General features: G+C 41.9%; 1 protein-coding gene across 4 annotated transcripts in view; it reads right to left on the minus strand.

The window, feature by feature from the left end:
- PTPRA (protein tyrosine phosphatase receptor type A) overlaps positions 1-23,004 on the minus strand; it is a 171,004-nt gene extending 148,000 nt beyond the window's left edge. The window contains exon 1 of one of the 4 annotated variants that reach the window (XM_077872420.1): positions 22,780-22,987. The gene's annotated coding sequence lies outside the window, so the exon portion shown is untranslated. Of the gene's footprint in view, positions 1-22,779 lie in introns of all 4 variants that reach the window. The other 3 variants (XM_077872418.1, XM_077872419.1, XM_077872422.1) reach the window with 3 other exon arrangements.

The raw sequence follows: 23,004 nt of genomic DNA on the forward strand, positions 1-23,004 counted from the left end.
AGTCTGCTAACTCCAAATCCCTCTTCATCCAAGGGTACTCAAATTCCTTCACATTTTCCATAATCATCAGGTGTTTAATCTTTCTTAACCATATAAAAGTGGAAAGTGGAAGCAGGAAGTTCCCCCTTGCAATGGCTCTTTTCTCAGAGAGACAAGACACTGTTTATTTGTAAGTTGTTTAGTTACCATCTGTACAAACACAGATTTGTCGATCTCAAATCCAACAAGAAATACATCATCACTAATATTCTCAGTAATTTCCAAGAAACAAAGCTGAAATTTAGTGTAGACATAGCCCTACAAACATTAAAAGAAAAAAATATTATATTCTTGACCTCTGCATTTTGGTTTTAATCAGTATCTGTTGCCTAGCACTTCACTCAATGCAACATAAACGCACTAAACTCTTAGTAGAAATAAGACATGCTCAGGGCCCCTGGGTGGCTCAGTCAGTTAAGAATCTGCCTTCAGCTCAGGTCATCATCCCAGGGTTCTGGGATGGAACCTCACATGGGGCTCCCTGCTCAGTGGGGAGTCTGCTTCTCCCTCTCCCTTAGACCCTTATCTCTCTGGCACTATCTCTCTCTCAAATGAATACATTTTTTTTTAAGATTTTATTTATTTATTCATGAGAGACACAGAGACAGAGAGGCAGAGACACAGGCAAAGGGAGAAGCAGGCTCCATGCAGGAAGCCCGATGTGGGACTCGATCCTGGGACTCTGGGATCACACCCTGAGCAAAAGGCAGACGCTCACCTGCTGAGCTACTCTGGCATCCCTCAAATGAATACATTGAAAAATATGTATTTTAAGAAATAAAATATAAAATGAAATAAAAAAAGACATGCTCATCAATAATCATCATCAATAAACTACCAGGAAATCAGACATGAAAACAAGGATAAAAATACATTGTGATCAACACTACAGTTGCCATGCTGATCCTAAAAGAAAAATATAATCCCTGGGTAAATTCAGGAAACTTCACTAAGTAGGTGATACACTACTGGGCCTAGAAGAGTAAGTAATATTATTGGTTAAGTTTTTGTTTAATGAATTCAATTTCAAGGAGAAAGATAAATTGAATCACATATGTACAGTCTTTGGCAGTTCGAGTGACAGTCACAAACTAGTAGCAAAGTGTTAAAAATCGAATGTGAACTTTTTTGACTCTTACTTTTTTTAAAGATTTTATTTACTTGAGAGAGAGAGAGAGAGAGAGAGAGCGCGTGCGTGTGCACACGAGCAAGGGGGAGGGGCAGGGACAGAGAGAGAAGCTGACTTCCTCGTTGATCAGGGAGCCTGACACAGGGCTTGATCACAGAACCCTGAGATCATGACTTGAGCCAAAGGCAGATGCTTAACCTACTGAGCCACCCAGGCAACCTGAATGTGAACTCTTTTAGACAGGCCATAGAACCTCCAGTGTGGCACAGGACCCAGGAGATCTATTTCTCTCATACACATTGCCTGTATGGCCCTCAAAGACATATTTGAGTTTGCATCCCCTGACAAAATGCCAAAGATAATGAGGATGGGAGGAGGGGAAAAAAGGTACCTCAAAAACCTTGAGTTTTGAGGGCACATTAGGGGTTTAAAGTTTCTTGTTTAAAACTATTTACCAGTTTTGGAATCAGAAAATAAAACCTATAAAAAGAAAAGATGAATAGGAAAAAGCAGGAAATAATAAAAGACAGCTTTAGATGCTGAACAAGGTTAGGTTCATTGAAGAGCTAAGTAAACTCACTTGCTGCCAAATTTAAGGTGCAAGTTATATGATATTGTGCCTCAGCAAAATTACATATTACTACACATTTTGAACTACCAGCATCATTTTAAGATCATTAATCTGCATGTGCTAATGTGTGGATTATTATACAATATAAATGTATCACACAATGTAAGTGACTTGACAGAAATAAGCATAGGATTTAGGGTGCTTGGCTGGCTCAGTCAGTTAAGTGTGCCTTCGGCTCAGGTCATGATCCCAGGATCTTGGGATAGATTCCCCAGTCAGGCTCTTTGCTCAGTGAGGAGCCTGCTTCTCCCTCTCCCTCTGCCTGCTGCTCCCCCTGCTTGTGTGCTCTCTCTCTCCCCCTGTCAAATAAATAAATAAAATCTTTAAAAAAAAAAGTGTAAGATTTATACCTAGATCAGACATAGAGCAGTCAGTCACATAATGCTGACTGGAAGAGGAGAGCCTCATATAAGAAATTATAATGCCAGATAAAGGAGGGAGATGGGCAGTCAAGCCAAAGGCGAAGGATCTGAAGGAGAACAGCACAGTGGGCACAGGAGAAAGGTAAGATTAAAAGACTAAAAGGGGATGAACTGCCAAAGCACAGTCTGATAAGGAGTTTGGATTTTACCCAGAAGATTTTAAGCTGGAGAGTGCTGTGATTAGATAAGGAAGTCAAAAAGAGTACTCTTGGTAGCAATGTGATAAATGACCTGCAACAATGGGATCCCTGGGTGGCGCAGCGGTTTGGCGCCTGCCTTTGGCCCGGGGCATGATCCTGGAGACCCGGGATCGAATCCCACGTCAGGCTCCCTGCATGGAGCCTGCTTCTCCCTCTGCCTGTGTCTCTGCCTCTCTGTCTCTCTCTGTGTGACTATCATGAATAAATAAATAAAATCTTTAAAAAAAAAATAATAAAATAAAAAAAAAATAAATGACCTGCAACAAGGAAACAATAACGAGTAGACATCTAGGGAACCTGCAGCAGTCCTCTAAGTGAGAAAAAACCTGAGCTAAGAGACAAAAGAGATGGAGGAAATTAGGCAAATATGCGAAAAACTGAAGGTAAAACAGGAATGCATCACTAATGAGATGAACACAATCATCCAAGTTTCTGGTCTGGGTTACTGGGTTGTGCCACTCATCAAAATAGAGAATATAAAAATAACACATTTAAAGGGAAGATGAAGAGATACCTAGGTGGCTCAGCAGTTGAGTACCTGCCTTCGGCACAGGGCGTGATCCTGGAGTCCCGGGATCATCCCACATCAGGCTCCCTACATGGAGCCTGCTTCTCTCTCTGCCTATGACTCTGCCTCTCTCTCTCTCTGTGTCTCTCATGAATAAATAAATAAAATCTTTAAATAAATAAATAAATAAATAAATAAATAAATAAATAAATAAAATAAAATAAAATAAAATAAAATAAAATAAAATAAATAAATAAATGGAAGATGAGGGCAATTCTGAGCCTGCTGGTGCCTAGGAAACAGTCCAACAGAGACAGCCAGTAGATTGTTGGGTATCATCCAGTCTGTGCTGAGGACAAATTTTCTAATTAGCAAGGAGCTGGAAGCTGAAACCATGGGCATAGGCATGTGCTTCCAGGAAGATTATGTAGGATAAAACACAAGAAGGCAGAGGATGAAAATACCTGGTAAGTCCAAGAATGATCAGAGAAGAGGGGCCTAAAGGGAACTGAGCAACAGAGGTAGAAAAAACCAGGACAGTGTGTCAGAACTCCCAGAAAGACAGTTCAGAGAGTAAATGTACAGTTTATAACATTTATGGAGCTCTTCCCTTTCCCATCCCTTCTGTATTTCCCTGATTCCTCCTTAGTTAGGTAAATGACATTATGACTCTAGAAGAAAAAGATATGAACAACAAAGAAGTATATCAAACACACAATACTAACACTTTTGGTTAAGTTTGGATATGTCATTTTTACATGTAAGTAATTCAGATTCAGCTAATGAAAAGCACTGGAAGTCTTAGAGTGTGCTTTACTAAATGTATAAGTTTAATTTCTCAGTACTATTCAAGTGCTTAAGGAGATTCTGCTTGTTAAGGTGGTAAACTCTGAACTATCAGGATTGATTGTGGTTGACAAAATATATAAGCGTTTTTAAACATCTAAGGAAATTGGGCAGCCCGGGTGGTGCGGTTTAGCGCCGCCTTCAGCCCAGGGCGTGATCCTGGGGACCTGGGATTGAGTACCATGTCGGGCTCCCTGCATGGAGCCTGCTTCCCCCTCTGCCTGTGTCTCTGCCTCTCTCTCTGTCTCTCATGAATAAATAAATTTTTAAAAATATTTTAAAAATAAATAAAAATAAACATCTAAGGAAATTTAATTTACTAGCAAAGGAATATGGAGGAATTTAATCTGTTAAATTTGAATTAACATTAATTAAAGAGTGAGTACAAGTTATTGCTCTTATTTCCCTTTTTTTTTTTTTTTTAAAGATTTTATTTATTTATTCATGAGAGACACAGAGAGGCAGAGGCATAGAGGGAGAAGCAGGCTCCCTGCAGAGAGCCCAATATGGGACTCGATCTCCAGACTTGGGATCAAGACCTGAGCCAAAGACAGACTCTCAACCACTGAGCCACCCAGGCGTCCCATATTGCTCTTATTTCCATATAAAAATTACAATGCTATGGGGCGCCTGGATGGCTCAACTGGTTAAATGTCTTATTTCAGGTCAGGTCATGATCTCGGGGTCCTGGGATGGAGCCCCACCTCAGCTCCCAGCTCAGTGTGGAGTCTGTTTGTCATTCTCCCCCTGCCCTTCCCTCCACTCATGCTCTCTCTCCCTCTCTCTCGATCCCAGGACTCCGGCATCATGACCTGAAGGCAGATACTCAACCACTGAGCCACTCAGGCGTCCCTCAAATAAATAAAATCTTAAAATTATAATACTTACAATAACAAGAGTAAAGGAAAACTAAATTTTTAATTTGGCATTTAAATAATTGAATATTAATTTAAACCCAAGTAATTTTAAGTAGTCCTTTCTGTGCACAAAAGCCCCACTCAGACGTTAAAAAACACACAGATAATTTAGCTGCTATTAACCACTACTTGCTCTACAAGAGCCTTCTTCAAAGTAAAACCTTTGAAAACTAAGTACAACTGAATAAGTATTAACTGTTTAAGCAATCTCTCCCACTAACACTGGAGAAACTGAACTCCATATAACCCCTACCACCTCTCGCCCAAAGCTAAGAACAGTACATCTCAATCTGCTTTAACACCCCTTTTCATAAACATAAAACACTCATACTCTTCATTAATGTTAGCTGAAATGTCAAACTTAAATACTGGATGGGGTAGAGCACCTGAGTGGCTCAGTTAAGCACTGGACTGGGTTTCAGCTCAGCTCATGACCGCAGGGTCATAAGATTAGGCCTCATGCCAGGTAGTCACTCAGTGTGGAGTCTGCTTAAGGTTCTTTACCCCTCCCTCTCCCTCCTCAGGCACACTCTCTTGCTCACATGCGTATGAACTCTCTTTCAAATAAATAAAATCTTAAAAAGCAGGAGGGGCATCCGGGTAGCTCAGTGAGTTGAGTAGCTAGCTGACTCTTGATTTGGCTCAGGTGATGATCTTGGGGCCCTAGGATCCAACCCTCCACAGGCTCCAAGCTCAGCACAGAGTCTGAGCTTGGAGCCTGCTTAAGGATGCTCTCTCCCTCTGCACACTACAACCGCCCCCCAAGCTGGTGCACCCCCTCCCTCCCTGTAAAATAAATAAATCTTTTTTTTTAATTTTTATTTATTTATGATAGTCACAGAGAGAGAGAGAGAGGCAGAGACACAGGCAGAGGGAGAAGCAGGCTCCATGCACCAGGAGCCCGATGTGGGATTCGATCCCGGGTCTCCAGGATCGCGCCCTGGGCCAAAGGCAAGCGCCAAACCGCTGCGCCACCCAGGGATCCCAATAAATCTTATTTTAAAAAAGAAATAAACACACACATTGTATGGACATGTACTATTTCTGGAAAGTTGCACAAGTTTCATAGTACCTGGGGATGCCTCTGGAAAGAGGAACCTAAAAGATGGGGAGAATTACATTTTATTGTGTATTTTTAGTACACAATAAAAATACTGGAATATTTTATTTTTTTAAAAGATTTTATTTATTTATTCATAGAGAGAGAGAGAGAGAGAGAGAGGGAGGCAGAGACACAGGCAGAGGGAGAAGCAGGCTCCATGCAGGGAGCCTGACATGGGACTCGATCCCTGGTCTCCATGATCACACCCCAGGCTGCAGGTGGCTCTAAACCACTGCACCACAGGGGCTGCCCAATACTGGAATATTTTAATAGGTACATGTATTAATTATTCAAATGCATACATGATTTTAAATGAAGCAAATTTTAAAAATACACTGATTTAAAAACATAAAACTAATTTTTCTTTTTAAAAAATTTTTTCAAACTTACCTCCTCTCTACCATAGACAAGCCACTACTGAAAATCATGGCCTTAGAGGTTCACAACTGCTGCCAACAGCACTACCGCTGAGTATGAACTACAAGAAGAAAAAGAATCCTCTATGACTTCTATCAACTGATAGCAAAACCCTGAGCAGGCTAGCACCTCAGATTGAGAAAAGAGAAAGACACCAGCTGAAAGTCACTGTGAATTTAGCCCCTCTTAACATGAGCAGGTTTAAGCAGGCAATAAGGAGCACTGCAGAGCAATGGTCTCACAGAGAAAGCAGGCAGAGGCACTGAATCAGGAACTGGCCTCAGTCCCTGAAAGGAGAATAAAGCATTCACATCACTGGAGACACGAAAAGGACCACCAGGAGAACAGAAGCATCCCTGTAAAAGCTCTGCCACCCCTCCCTCAGTTCCTTTTAGAAGAACAGTTGAAGTCCTGGAACTATTCCACATTGCTCTGGTAACAGTACTGCTGATACATCACTGGTGAAACACACTATCTTTATTAATGGATAGTATTAATGTATTTACAGTATTATATTAAGCCACCGGAAAAAAAATATTAAGCCACCGGTCAACCAATGTTTGAAAGCTAATTGCTGGTTAAGTTACTTCTCAATCAATGTTTGAGAATTCCTTGCACCAGTTCACAGCAATCAGATTTCAAGTTCTTCCCACACACAGCAGCTCAGTTCACCAACATCTCTCCTAAAAAGCCTGGGTTCTGGAACCCTACTAACATTTCTATTGCTTAAATCATACACCTATCTCCCTCCCCATCTCCATCCCCACTCCCCAACCCCAAACCAGTCCAGAACACCACCATTCCTGGCCAAATCTACTCTAACAATCACCAATTAGTCTTTATGTCCTGTGCAGTTCATTCTCCACAGTAATGACTAACCTTCTGACTACACATTAGCCAATCAACCCATGTGCACACCCCCAACAAATGTTCACTTATAAGTATGATAAAAGGGGATCCCTGGGTGGCGCAGCGGTTTGGCGCCTGCCTTTGGCCCAGGGCGCGATCCTGGAGACCCGGGATCGAATCCCATGTCGGGCTCCCGGTGCATGGAGCCTGCTTCTCCCTCTGCCTGTGTCTCTGCCTCTCTCGCTCTCTCTGTGTGACTATCATGAATAAATAAATAAAATCTTTAAAAAAAAAAAAAGTATGATAAAGGTACTAATACATGTGAATGTTATAAAACATTATTTTCAAATGTAATAAAATGATCCCAATAATGGTTTTTACATGGATAAGTATAATGGTAATTATAAAAAACTATTGCTATTATTAATATATTAGTATTAAACTTATTTTTTAAATATTAGTGTGACCATATAATCACGTATTTCTCACTGTGCTTGAAAAACCTCATTCCAGAGATCCCTGGGTGGCTCAGCGGTTTAGCACTTGCCTTTGGCCCAGGGCGTGATCCTGGAGTCCCTGGATCGATTCCCACATCGGGCTCCCAGCATGGAGCCTGCTTCTGCCTCCTCCTGTGTCTCTGCCTCTCTCTCTCTCTCTATCTCTATCTCTATCATAAATAAATAAATAAATCTTTAAAAAGAAAAAAAGAAAAACCTCATTCCAATACTTTGTGACAGAGCAATCTATAAGTTGGTCTCAAGTCAATACTTGGTTTTAATGGCTATCATAGCCAAAGAGAAACATGGGATCAAAAAGAAAAGAATACTGGATGCCTGGGTGGCTCAGTGGTTGAGTGTCTGCCTTTGGCTCAGGGCTTTGGCTCAGGGCGTGATCCTGGGGTTTTGGGATCCAGTCCCGCATCAGGCTCCCTGGGGGTAGTCTGCTTCTCCCTCTGCTTATGTCTCTGCCTCTCTCTCTCATGAAAAAGGAAAGGAAAAAGAAAGAAAACAAACACTTATGGCAGTGCTTACTAAATCATGGTATTTATTTTCCAACCCCAACCATTTCATAAACATTTTTCCTTTAAATCTGACTAGCAAATGTCCATCTTCCCCGATGCAATTATTCTTGAAAACTAATCAGAAGATTAGAAATCCATTTCTAACAAATGGATTTGAAACCCACTAAAACTATTGGGAGTATTTTCTAACTTTTTACTATGGGAAATTTAAAACATACACAAAAGAAGTGCAAGCTCTATAATAAGTTTTTTTTTTAAGATTTTATTTATTCATGAGAGACAGACAGACAGGCAGAGTCAAGGCAGAGGGAAAAGCAGGCTCTCCTTGGGGAGCCTGCTGCAGGACTTGATCCCAGGACTCTGGAGTCACGACCAGAGCCAAAGGGACATGCTCAACCTCTGAGCCACCCAGGTGCCACAATAATAAATTCTTTTATGTCTTTTAACCAGCTTCAATAACTATCAATAAATGGTAAAGTATTCAAATATTTATGGTAAAGTAATAAGTTAAAGTTTGGTAGGGGGATCCCTGGGTGGCTCAGCGGTTTCGCACCTGCCTTTGGCCCAGGGCACGATCCTGGAGTCCCGGGATCGAGTCCTGCATCAGGCTCCTGGCATGGAGCCTGCTTCTCCCTCTGCCTGTGTCTCTGCCTCTCTCTCTCTCTCTCTCTCTCTCTCTATCATAAATAAATAAAAATAAATCTTTAAAATAAATAAATAAAGTTTGGTAAACGTCCAAATACAATGAATTTTTTTTCAGAAAGATACTTCTGTATTTATCCCTAAGAGAAAGGAATCTTTCCTTTTATTTTTTTTAAACGTTTTATTTATTTATTCATGACAGACACACAGAGAGGCAGAGACACAGGCAGAGGGAGAAGCAGGTTCCATGCAGGGAGCCCGATGTGGGACTCGATCCTGAGTCTCCAGGATCACGCCCTGGGCCACCGGGGCTGCCCCAGAATCTTTCCTTTTAATAGAATACCATTATCATACTTTAAAATAACTAAAACAATTGTTTAAAAATCATCTAATATACAATGATATTCAAATTATTCCCAATGGTTTCATAAACATCTTTTTAAAATTTTACTTAAGGGGCAGTCCCGATGGCTTAGCGGTTTAGCACCGCCTTCAGCCCAGGGTGTGATCCTGGAGGCCCTGAATCAAGTCCCATATCAAGCTCCCTGCATGGAGCCTGCTTCTCCCTCTGCCTGTGTCTCTGCCTCTCTCTTTCTCTCTCTGTTTCTAATAAATAAATAAAATCTTTAAAAAAAATAAAAGAAAAAATAAAATAAAATAAAATAAAATAAAATAAAATAAAATAAAATAAAATAAAATAAAATAAAATAAAATAAAATTTTACTTAAGGAATCTCTACATCCCATGTGGGGCTCAAGCTCACAATCCCAAGATCAAGATTCAGACACTTTTCCAACTGAGCCAGCCAGGTGCCCCTCATAAATATATTTTTATTGTTGGTCTGTATGAAACAGGATCTAAACAAGGTCAACACATTAATCATATTGAAATAGTATGTCTCGGGGATCCCTGGGTGGCTCAGCGGTTTGGCGCCTGCCTTTGGCCCAGGGCGCTATCCTGGAGACCTGGGATCGAGTCCCACATTGGGCTCCCGGCATGGAGTCTGCTTCTCCCTCTGCCTATGTCTCTGCGCCCCTCTCTCTCTCTCTCTCTCTCTATCGTAAATAATAAATAAATTTTTTTAAAAAGGATTTAAAAAATGAAATAGTATGTCTCTAGTCTTTTCTAATCTGTAATAATTTATCTGGGGTTTTTTGCATTTATTTGAAGTAACTGGGTTCTTCTACAGAATTTCCCATATTATGATATTCTTTTTTTTTTTTAAGATTTTATGTATTCATGAGAGACACAGGCAGAGGGAGAAGCAGGCTCCATGCAGGGAGCCCAACATGGGACTCAATCCCAGGTCCCCAGGCTCAGGCCCTAGGTTGAAGGCAGATGCTCAACCGCTGAGCCACCCGGCTGCCCCATATTATGATATTCTTTTTTTTTTTATGATATTCTAATCACATTCTGTGAACTCATAGTTAGATCTAGAAGTTAAGAGTCTGGCTTGATGGGTGCCTGGGTGGCTCAAGTCAGTTTAAGTGTCTGCCTTCACCTCAGGTCATGATCTCAGGGTCCTGAGGTCCTGGGATTGAGCCCCACGATGGGCTCCATGCTTAGCAAGGAGCCTGCTTCTCCCCATTCCTCTGCTCTCTCAAATAAATGTATTTTTAAAATAAAATTTTTAAAAAGTTTAATTTTGTAGGAGGGAGAGTATTTCATGAATGGTATTATATTTTTTCCTATTGTACCACACAAGAGGAACAAAAGGTTTACTGGTATCCATTATGAAGATGATATAATTGATCAGAAGATTGTCAGTCCTATCCTTCTATTATTATAAAATTCCCTAATGGCTTTAACAACCAATGATGATCAATCTCTAGGTCTTTTATTTCATTAGATCACCTGGAAATTTTTTAGAAACACATTTGGAGATTTTTATCAGGTAACAAACTTATGTTTCCAAGTTTTTCATTTGTAAAATTATGAGAGTTTTTATAGGTGTAACAAAATAACAATGAGATCATGAGTCATCAGGGAAATGCAAATCAAAACCACAATGAGATACCACTTCACACCCACTAAGATAGCTATAATCAAAAAGACAGAGGGGGTGCTTAGCTGGCCTAGTCGGTGGAGCATGCAATTCTTGATCCTAGGGTGTGGAAGAGAGAGAGAGAGACAGACAGACAGACAGAAAGAGAGAGAGAGAGAGAGAGAGAGAGAAAAGAGAAATGAAAAGAAAGAAGAAAAGAAAAGAAAAGAAAAGAAGAAAAGAAAAGAAAAGAAAAGAAAAGAAAAGAAAAGAAAAGAAAAGAAAAGAAAAGAAAAGAAAAGAAAAGAACAAATGTTGGTGAGGACATGGAGAAACTGGAACCCTTGTGCATTGCTGCTGGAAACCGTAAAATGGTGTAGCTGCTTTAGAAAACAGTTTTGGCAGCTCCTCTAAAAGTTAAACAGTATTACCACTTAATCCAGCAATTCCACTCCTAGGTATATACCCAAAAGAAATGAAAACATGTTCACACAGAAACTTATACATGTTCATGACAGCATTATTCATAATAGACAAAAAATGGAAACAACTCAAATGTTCACTGATTAATGGATAACAAAATGTGGTATACTCATACAGTGGAATGGAATGGAATGGAATGGAATGGAATGGAATGGAATGGAATGGAATGGAATGGAATGGAATGGATTATTTAGCTACAAAAAGCAATAAGTACTGATAGATGCTACAACATGGATGAATCCCAAAAACATTATGCCACATGCCATATGACTCCATTTACATGATGCCTCCAGACCAGGCACATCCATAGAGACAGAAGATAACTGACTGCCAGAAGCTAGGGGAAAGGCTGAATGGGGAACGAAGCTACTGGGTACAGAACTTCTTCTTGGAATAATGAAAACCTTCTGAAATTAGATGGTGGTGATGACTGCACAACTTCAAGAATATATTAAAAACCACTGAACTTGGGACACCTGGGTGGCTCAGCAGTTGAGCATCTGCCTTTGGCTCGGGGAGTGATCCCGGAGTGCCAGGATCGAGTCCCGTGTCGGGCTTCCTGCATGGAGCCTGCTTCTTCCTCTGCCTGTGTCTCTGCCTCTCTCTCTCAGTCTCTGTCTCAAATAAATAAAATCTTTAGGGGATCCCTGGGTGGCGCAGCGGTTTAGCGCCTGCCTTTGGCCCAGGGCGCGATCCTGGAGACCCGGGATCGAATCCCACGTCGGGCTCCTGGTGCATGGAGCCTGCTTCTCCCTCGGCCTATGTCTCTGCCTCTCTCTCTCTCTCTCTCTGTGACTATCATAAATAAATAAAAATTAAAAAATAAATAAATAAAATCTTTAGAAACCACTGAACTTGTATGTTTTATTTTTTAAGATTTTACTTATTTATTTATAAGAGACACAGGAGAAAGGCAGAAACTTAGGCAAACGGGGAAGCAGCCTCCCCATGGGGGGCCCAATGTGAGACTCAATCCCAGGACCCCAGGATCATCACCCGAGCCAAAGGCAGATGCTCAACCACTGAGCCACCCAGGTGTCCCTGAACTGTACGTTTTAAAACGGTGAATTTATTTTTTAAGATTAATTTATTCTTAATAAAGAGAGAGAGAGAGAGAGAAAGAAAGAAAAGAGATCACATGCATGAGTGGGAGGAGGGGCAGAGGGAGAGAATTTAAGCCGACTCTCCACGAAGGAGAGCAGTACTCAATCTCACAACCCTGAGATCATGACTTGAGCTGAAACCAAGAGTAAGACACTTAACTGACTGAGCCACCCAGGTAGCCCTAAAAGGGTGAATTTATGGTATGTAAATTATATTTCAATAAAGCTGTTTTTTTTTAATTACTAGGAAAGGCTATTCCATAGCACACTTCTTTGTAAGAAAAAAATTACTTTTCACTGTTTAAATAACCATTTTACTTGAAAACACAGATTAAGGATATTAATTTTTCAAATAGTATTTGCCAGGTAGCACACACAGGAAAAGTCAGCAAGTTTTTGGGAAAGAAAAATGAAAAAAAAAAAAAAAAGGAAAAAATATCGACTCTACAAAATAGCCAAAAAAGGATAACTTGCCTCAATAATCCATTAAGTGGCAGTGAATGAATTTCATCTTTTTATTCAGTCAATGCAACTGTTCTGTCACTAGCTTACATTTAGACAATTATTCCATATAGCAATGTTATGAAGGCAGTCATTTCCTACTAAGAATATATCTTCTCGGGATCCCTGGGTGGCTCAGGAGTTGAGCGTCTGCCTTTGGCCCAGGGCTTGATCCTGGAGTCCCAGGACGGGGTCCCGCATCAGGCTCCCTGCATGGAGCCTGCTTCTCCCTCTGCCTGTATCTCTGAGCGCCTCTCTCTCTCTCTCTCTCTCTCTCTCTGTCTTATGAATAAATAAATAAAATCTTTTAAAAATAAATAAAATAAATTTAAAAAGAAAAAAAGAGGGATCCCTGGTTGGCTCAGTGGTTTGGCGCCTGCCTTTGGCTCAGGGCGCGATCCTGGAGTCCCGGGATCAAGTCCCACATCCGGCCCCTGCATGGAACCTGCTTCTCCCTCTGCCTGTGTCTCTGCCTCTCTTTCTCTTTCTCTCTCTCTCTATCATGAATAAATAAATAAAATCTTTAAAAAGAAAAAAGAAAAAGAAAAAAAGAAAACATCTTCTCCAGTACAATTTTCCTCCAGTAGCTCACAAAAGATGTGACTTTAGGGAGATTTAATTATTAAAAGAGGGGCAGCCCTGGTGGCGCAGCGGTTTGGCGCCGCCTGCAGCCTGGGGCGTGATCCTGGAGACCCGGGATCGAGTCCCACATCAGGCTCCCTGCATGGCGCCTGCTTCTCCCTCTGCCTGTGTCTCTGCCTCTCTCTCTCTGTGTCTATGAGTAAATAAATAAAATCTTTAAAAAAAAAAAAAATTATTAAAAGAAAATCTAGCAAATACTAAGACATGATAGAAGCTTCTATACTTTTATAACTACATATGTAGCAAACCTACCACACTGTAAAATTTGTCTCAATATTGTTCAAATCTTCACAACATTTTCCATTCATTGTATGAGTATTTGCTGAAAAAGGAATGCATTTTGGCTTCTTGACATAGCTTTCCGGTCTTTTTTTAAAGCAAGCCTTTTCGGGAGGTGGGGTACAACAGGAAGAACCTGTCAATGTTATGTGCTTTTTTGTCTTTCATAAGAACAACAAATATATACTTTAATCACTAGGTTAGTAAAATTGTTAAAGAATCGCATAGAACAGCCTATGACTAAACATCATTGGAAGAGAAAAATGCAGAGGTTCTCTTTAAGCTCTGTATGCTTAGTTTTCAAGGGTCTTGGTACTAATGACAGCCTTGTATATTATTATTTTATATCTCAATGTTCTACAAACTCTTAAAACAAGATTCCTATTAAGGACAGAGGATGTGGGCAACCCTGGTGGCTTAGCGGTTTAGCGCCGCTTGCAGCCCGGGGTGTGATCCTGGAGACCCGGGATTGAGTCCCACGTCAGGCTCCCTGCATGGAGCCTGCTTCTCCCTCTGCCTGTGTCTCTGCCTCTCTCTCTCTCTCCCTCTGTGTGTGTGTGTCTATGAATAAATAAATAAAATATTTTTTTAAATAAAATCTTTAAAAAAATGACAGAGGATATGAATCCATATTTCAAGGAGGCTTCCAGGGGTGTATGAGTGACTCAGTCAGTTAAGTGCCTGCCTTCGGCTCAGGTTATGATCTCAGGGACCTGGGACAGAGCCCTACATTGGGCTTCTTGCTCAGGAGGGGAGTCTGCTTGTCCCTCTCCCGCCGTCCCTCACTCCAGCGAAGGGAAGGGGAAGGGGAAGGGGAAGGGGAAGGGGAAGGGGAAGGGGAAGGGGAAGGGGAAGGGAGGCTTTAAAAAAAAAAAAAAGGTCCTGGGATAGAGCCCTACTCTGGGCTCCTTGCTCAGCAGGGGAGTCGGCTTGTCCTCTCCCACTGTCCTTCACTCCAGCTAATGCACTCTCTCAATAAATAAATAAATAAAATCCTTTTTTTTTTTTTTAAAGATTTTATTTATTTATTCATGAGAGACACACACACACAGAGAGGCAGACACGCCGGGCTGCCCTAAAATCTTAAAAAAAAAGAAAAAAAAAAGGCTTCCTGATACTTTCTAATGTAATAAAAGCTGACTTATTTAATCTGATTTAACAGCTCAGGGATCCCTGGGTGGCGCAGCGGTTTGGCGCCTGCCTTTGGCCCAGGGCGCAATCCTGGAGACCCGGGATCGAATCCCACATCGGGCTCCCGGTGCATGGAGCCTGCTTCTCCCTCTGCCTATGTCTCTGCCTCTCTCTCTTTCTCTCTGTGTGACTATCATAAATAAAAAAAAATAAAAATAAAAAAATAACAGCTCAGCAACAGTTTGTAATAGGAGTTGAACAAGGGTCAACTCTGCCATTGTTTGTGCTTACATTATTAGTATTTTCTTCAATCACTGGTTTATTTGCAGAAATTGTTTTAAGCAGGCCCCTGGGTGACTCAGTGCTTGAGCATCTACCTTTGGCTCAGCTTGTGATGCCGGGTCCTGGAATCGAGTCCCACATCAGGCTCCCCACAGGGAGCCTGCTTCTCTCTCTGCCTATGTCTTTGCCTCTTTCTCTCTCTCATGAATAAATATATAAAATCTTTTTTAAAAATTGTTTTAAGCCACTTGTCCATTTTGTGAAGGTTTAATAAAAAATATGTATAAACTGTTATTAATGTTTACACTAAATGGAAATTATTAATGAATACACTAAAAGGAAATGCATGATTATGGCTCTGCTTGCTCACCGCAGAACTCCTTTCTCTTCCTTCAGGACACCCAAAGTTCTATAGCTAACACAGGAACACTGACTTACAGACCCAAGAAGATGCCGGTAACAATCCCTGAATTTAATGTTTTACCATTTTTTAGATAAAAATAATAAAAGCTCTAAAATTGTCTTCCAGCATCCCAGCGAGTCATCTTATCTACCTCACTTTGAAAATTACTGCACTAGTTTGAAGGCAACAGTGAACTTTTTAAAACTGCAAATCAGATCAGTTCACTCTCCTCCTTATCATCCTATAATGGCTTAGTTCTGCCTTCAGGATAAAGTCCAAAATCCTCGCATGTTATATAGGGCCCTCAACTCTGGCTCCTGCCTCTCTCTAGTCAAGTGGTTCTCAACCACTACATATGGGTATCACCTGGGAACTTAAAAATATTTATACATTCTCAGGTCCCACCCTAGACCAATTAAATCAAAATACCTGGGGGTAGGGTATTTGCATCCTTGATTTTTTAAGTTCCCCAGGTGAATCTAAAGTACAGCCAGTATGAAGAGCTACCCCTCTTACCAAAGTTTCAATTAGACCTTGTTACTCCAAGTGTGATCCACCCACCAGCAGCATCTGCCTCATTAGGGAGCTGGTTAGTAATGCAGAATCCCAAATCCCACCCTAGACATAATGAATCAGGACTTGGCATCTTAACAAGGTCCCCAGATGGTTATGTGAACATTCAAGTTAGAGAAGCAATGCCCTAAGGTACCAAACCCCTTCCCAGCTCAGGGCCTTTTAATAAGTACTAACATTGAACTTCTCTGACATTAGCCCACAAGTGGGAAAGGACAGACATCACATCCACGTTCTTCTGGGATATCCCAACTCCAGGCACAATGTCTAGTATTTTCAGTTGAACAGCATCTAGTCTTCTATTTCATACCAGTATGATCTTATCCTAAATTTCCACAATATTTCTGACCTATTAATCATGTCTTTCCTCAAAAAACAAGTTGCCTTTAGGTACATAACTCTTGGATACATATCATAGCACTCTATTTCAAATTCTAAATAAACTACTGGTCTCTTTTTCTAGAGAAATGTAAATTAAGCCTAATTCAAAATACCATTACATTTTGAGTGAATTAATAAAATCAAATATTAGGTTTTGTTTGTAATAGTATTGGCTGGACTGGCAGGAAACAGGGCCACATAAATTTTTATGGTGTTATAATTTAGTTCAACCTTTCCAGATAGCAATTTGGCACTGAAACTGTAACCCGACTCAAGTGAACCCATTTTAGGAGCAAGACTCCAAGAAAATAATCCAGAAGTAGTATTTAAGCAAAGGTGTTCAAAAGTACCATTTGTTGGGTGCCTAGCTGGCTCAGTCAGAGCGTGCAACTCTTGATCTTGGGGTTGTGAATTCGCCCCCCATGCTGGTTGCAGAAATCACTTAAAAATAAAATCTTCTTTTTAAAGCCTTTTTTAATTTAATTATTATTTCTTTCAAGGTGAGGCAGGTACAGAGGAAGAGGAAGAGAATCAAGCAGCTTCCAGGCTCAGCATGTGAGCCTGACAAGGAGTTCAATCCCCTGACCCATAGAATCATGACCTAACCCAAAACCAAGATTATTTTAAGATTTCAAGGGGGCGGGGGGGGGGGGGGGGGGGGGGGAGAGGGCATCCGAAAGGCTCAGTGGGTTAAGTGCCCTACTCTTGGTTTTGGCTCAGGTGGTAATCTCATGAGTTGGGAGGTGGAGCCTGCTTAAGATTCTCTCCCCTTCTCCCTACCCACCCCTCCGCCTGCTCACACCAGTACACTTACACTCTCAAATCTTTTTAAAAAGTATAATTGTAAAAAGGATAAAGTAAAGGAAAAAATTTAAAAGATTGCACAAACTAGTTATCAATGCATAGTTTACTATTCTGTGATTTAAATTAGATACATAGGGCAGCCCCAGTGGCACAGCGGTTTGGCGCTGCCTGCAGCCTGGGGTGTGATCCTGGAGACCCGGGATCGAGTCCCATGTCGGGCTCCCTGCATGGAGCCTGCTTCTCCCTCTGCCTGTGTCTCTGCCTCTCAGTCTCTCTCTCTCTCTGAATAAAAATAAATAAATCTTAAAAAAAATAAATAAATAAAAATAAATAAATCTTTAAAAAAAAAGATTTAAAAAAATAAATTAGATACATAGATAAGTATGAAATATTTTATGCCATTCAAAAATACAATCAGGGCAGCCCGGGTGGCTCAGCGGTTTAGCGCTGCCTTCAGCCCAGGGTGTGATCCTGGAGACCTGGGATTGAGTCCCACGTCAGGCTCTCTGCATGGAGCCTGCTTCTCCCTCCCTCTGCCTATGTCTCTGCCTCTCTTTCTCTCTGTGTCTCTCATAAATAAAATAAAATAAAATAAAATAAAATAAAATAAAATAAAATAAATAAAATAAAATAAAATAAAATAAAATAAAATAAAATAAAATAAAATAAAATAAATAAAATAAAATAAAATAAAATAAAATAAATACAACAATCATATTCTGTATGCACTGACTACAAGTATTAAAAAAAAAAAAAAAAAGCCATGCCTAAATAATGACCCAAATGAATGTGAACTTAAAGTCAATATAGGGGCACCTGGCTGGCTTAGTTGGTAGAACATGTGACTCTCAATCTTAAGGTCTACGAGTTCAAGCCCCATGTTGGGTGCGGAGCCTACTTAAAAATAAATACGTATATACATACAATTTGGCCAGGGGGACAGGCTGGCTAAATAGGTGATGGGGATTAAAGAGTGTGCCTGTCATGAGGAGCACCAAGTGATGTATGGAAATGTTGAATCACTATATCATATGCTTAAAACTAATATAACACTATAAATTAACTGGAATTAAAATTAAAACAAAAAATAAAGCAAATACAGTTTCACACTTAACAAATTCTCTTTTCTATAGAGAATATATATACAAACGTGTATATATATACATATATATTTTTAAGTGAACTCAACACACAATGTGGGGCTTGACCTCAGGACCCCAAGATCAAGAGTTGCATGCTCTACTGAGTGAGCCAGCCAGGTGTCCCTATAAAGAATATATTAAAACAAATTTTGGCACACCCAAGTGGTTCCACGGGTTAGGTACCCAACTCTTGGTTTCAGCTCAGGTCATGATCTCAGGGTTGGGAGATCGAGGCCCACATCAGGCTCTACTCTCAGCATGGAGTCTCCCTGAGATTCTCTCTTTCCCTCTCTTCCCCTCCCTCTCCTGCTCAGGCACCCCTGCTCGTTCACATTCTCTCAAGCTCTCACTCTAAGATAAAGAAGTAAATCTTTTTAATAATAAATAAGTAAAAACACATCTTATTATTGGGTTATTTATGGATTTGCTGTTCAGTTTGGTTTTTTTTTTTTTAAGATTTTATTTATTCATGAGAAACAGAGAGAGAGGCAGAGACATAGGCAGAGGGAGAAGCAGGCTCCTCACAGAGAGCCAGATGCGGGACTTGATCCCAAGACCTGGGATCATGCCCTGAGCCAAAGGCAAATGCTCAATGGCTGAGCCACACAGGTGTCCCTGCTATTCAGTTTAATAAGTGTTACACAGTCTATTTTTGTTGTACTCAAGCTCACTAAAAAGTCATTTCTTCAGCTTTGGTATTTAGGAACATTAGTTATTGCACTAGAAGTAAAAAGACAAGATTCTGTATTTGGCCAGCTTCCTGCTTATAACTCAAATTCAAACTTCACCTGCATCTCACTTTTTCCACATGACCATGAAGAAAAATAATGCAACAATGTTTACAAATCAACTGAGTGCCTCCAATGAAAGGAACTGAGCAAATACAAATATCAGAACTGCTTGAAAAACAACCACCACCCACACTGACAAGTCACAAAAGTCATTTATCCTCCTGAACCTCAATGTCTCCCTCTGTAAACTGAAAGAAATCAGTTAGAATCACATGGGGGGAGATTAGTTGAGGGAAAAGTAGGTATAGATATATGAAAAAGCATCCCAGGGGATCCTGATGTACACTCTGATGAAGATCTACTAAGTCTCGTTCACATTTTGGGAGGAGAATGATTTAGTACAAACACCTTGAAGCAGTGGTGATTTGGATATAGGTCTAAAAATTTTAAATGGGCATATATCCTCTGACCCAGTAATTCCATTTCTAGAAATACATTGTTCAGATAACCTTACATATGAGCTCCTTACAAACTACTATGTACAAAAACATTCATTGTAACACTGTAATAGAAAAATCTGGAAAATTAAATGTTGTTTAACTTAAAGACTAGTTACAGATTATGATGCAGCCACACAATGAAGAGCAAAAAATGTCAACAGAAAGAATGAACAGCTTTATACCTACCAATACGGAATGATTTCCTAAATACATTAAGGAAAAAGGTGTGACTGGTATGTACCATGAGGGGAAGAATACGAATAGGTACACACGTTTATAAAAGTACAGTGTCTATGTAAAGCCATAGAAACTGGAAAGCCCAGTCATCTCTGAAGAGGTTAAGATAGGAGGGAGACAGTATATTCCCTTTTATACTGCTGGGGTGTTTTTTTTGTTTTGTTTTGTTTTTTCCTCTTTTCTGCTGGAGTGTTTCATCACATTTATTTATCTTTTCCTGAAACTGAGGATTCTCTCTAGCCCTCCCTGGGTCTAAGAGGCTATAACTCCACCTCTGTGGGGCCTGAGCATTGCCTCCAAATTGAGGGGCATCAGCTTCTGGCCCCACACTGACCCTAAATGACCTTTCCAAAGCCCAGCCAGTCGAGGTCCCCAACCATCTTTAAAATCCTTCAGTGGCTCGGGCAGCCCGGGTGGCTCAGCGGTTTAGCACCGCCTTCAGCCCAGGGCATGATCCTGGAGACCCGGGATCGAGTCCCACAACAGGCTCCCTGCCGTCACTGCCTCTCCCCCCACCCCCGTGTCTCTCATGAATAAATAAAATCTTAAAAAAAAAAAAAATCCTTCAGTGGCTCTCCACTGCCCAAACTCAAAAACAGCACAGAGAGCCCTGCAAGCTCACTCTAATCTCATCTCCCTTCCTTCTCCCCTCTACCCAACTCAGTTGTTTTAACCTCTGCTCCCCAAGGACAGTGGACTCTTTCCACCTCCAAGCCCTCACATGATGCTTCTTCTTTCCTACAATCTGTCCACAACACACAAACTCAGTACGCATCCTTTGTGACCCAAAGGTCCCCTCCCAGGAAAGGAATGCTCTCTATACAGCCTGGCAGATGTTCTGGAACTAGACTGCCAAGATTCAAATCCTGACTATTCCCTCATGTGCCCTTTATATGGCCTCAGTTTCCACCTTGCCAAATAGGAATAAGCCCCTAATCGACCACTGAAATGATTAAATAAGATAATTCATGGAATGAATTTATTACACAGTCTCTCACAAGGCAAATAAAAGACAACAGTTATTATCATTACTACATTCTCATAGCACTTGTGAGGTTTTTGTATCCACCTGTCCTGAGAGCTCCTAAAAAGTAAAGACTTGACTTCTTTGCTTCTATTTTGTATTCCAAGCTCTTTACCTGGCAAATAGAAGGCACATGAACACCTTTACTTAAGTCAGCTGATTGGCTTTTCTGGTTCTGAATTTCATCCAGATGGTAAGTAAGTGACTAAAAGGTACCCACCCAGCGAATTGCCTCCTGGATCCCACATGCCTTGGAATACACATAGTAGCCAGGCCACCTGGGGCAGGCAGAGGTGAAAAGAGATCATGGGGCTTTGAGGCTTTCAGAGACAGTCAAGCAGATTGGAAACCAGTGGGATATGAGATCTGCCAGTTCCTGCCTGCTGACTACTTATGGCGACTGGATGAGAACAGACACAAGAGATGGGCAATCTGAGATACTAAATATCCTAGATGTGCCATACACTCCAAGTAGGCCTTTGGGAAACACTCAGGAAAAGATTCTCTCAGCAAGTGGGTACCTGGAAGTAAACAGAGACGAGACATATGGGGAAAGAGCTGGAATGGGACCTAACAAGACAATTGAGAAGAAGAATCGTCTTGGCATGGGGGATGGAAAGGTAAACATGACACAGCTCCTGGCCTCAAGAAGCTTCTCAAATCAGAAGATCTTTAAAGACAGAGGCAGAGCTTGGCAGATTAAAGAAGGGGGAAGAAAGAGGATCACACAAGCACATCCAAACATGTGAGGAGGCAGTCAAGCAGCTCCAAAGGGCTAGGAAAGAGGGAAAGGAAAATCGAAAAACTAAGCTATGAGTAAATAGAGGCAAGACCGTCCAGGGCCTTGTATGACTTGATAAGACATTTTGGGCTTCATTCATCCCATGGGAAAAGGAGAGCGAGGAGTTTTTAAGTAAACAAGTGACAGCATCAGATCCGTGTTTTTTTGCAGGAGTGGCCAGGCAGGAAGATGTTCGCCCATCTTCCACCCTCAGCTCTCTCCTCGCCCACCATCTTCTGGTTCTAGGCTGCCTTAAACAGCAAGCAGGTGGCAAATGAAGACATCTCCTGGGAGATGCGACTGGTTCTAGAGCACAAATCCCTACCCTGGGTACAGGTTTCTGAAGGCATTTTACCCGCCGAGGGAGGTTTTGAACATTCCTCTTTTCCAATCTTACAAACATCATCACTGATCTCGGGGGGGGGGGGGGGGTACCTCAGCTCTGCCATTATTATTTTCATCTTCAAGAAATACAATCAAGAACTAATTTAAAATTAAAACACACGTTATTCTTTATTTACCAAAAGTAAAAAAAAAAAAAAAGAAGGGGAATCCGCATTCCCGACTGGCTCATTTTGAATTCTGGGCAGCTCTGACCCCCTATTTCCCTTCCTAAGCAGCCTCGACAGTTGGGAGTGGGCGGAAAAGAAAGGGGCCTGGGCCAGAGGCCAGGGGGGTTAAGGCAAAGAAAAGTTAGTCTCCGCAAGAGCAAATTTTCTCATGCCAGGAGTCTTCGCCTTTCTTCCCATTACATGGACCGGCGCAAATTCTGTCTTCACTGTTCCAAGTTTCTCCCTTCAGAATGAACTACGGCAGCACCCTGGCCTGGCCCCAGAAGGACGCACGCGAAGTTCTCGGGCCGTCGAGAGGGGTCGGCGCCCTGTCCCGCACGTTTCCGGGGACACCCCCCCCCCGCACCGACAGCGCAAGGACGCGGGGTCCCACTGGAGCTGCCTGACGGGTTCTGCCGGGAACGGAGGACCTGGGGCTCCGGCCGGCGAGCCCTCCCACACGCAGCCTGGAGCCGCCCCCCCTCGCGGAGCCCACCCGGGCGGCGGCGGCCGCGAGCACTCACCGAGTCCAGCGCTGGGCGGGACCGCTGGGAACGAGGACGGCGGCTCCGCCTCGACTCCGCGGCGGCGTCTCGGCCCGCCACACGCCCTCAGGGCCGCCGCCCGGCCCGCGGCTCGGAGCTCCGCGGCGGCGGCGGCGGCCTCGCCTCCATAGCGAGGGGAAGCGGCTGAGGGGCGACTGGGCGGGCGGCGGTGATGGCGGCCGCGGCCCGGGGTCCGAACTGGCT

Source organism: Canis aureus, chromosome 26, assembly GCF_053574225.1.
Source record: "Canis aureus isolate CA01 chromosome 26, VMU_Caureus_v.1.0, whole genome shotgun sequence".
Lineage (NCBI taxonomy): Eukaryota > Metazoa > Chordata > Mammalia > Carnivora > Canidae > Canis > Canis aureus.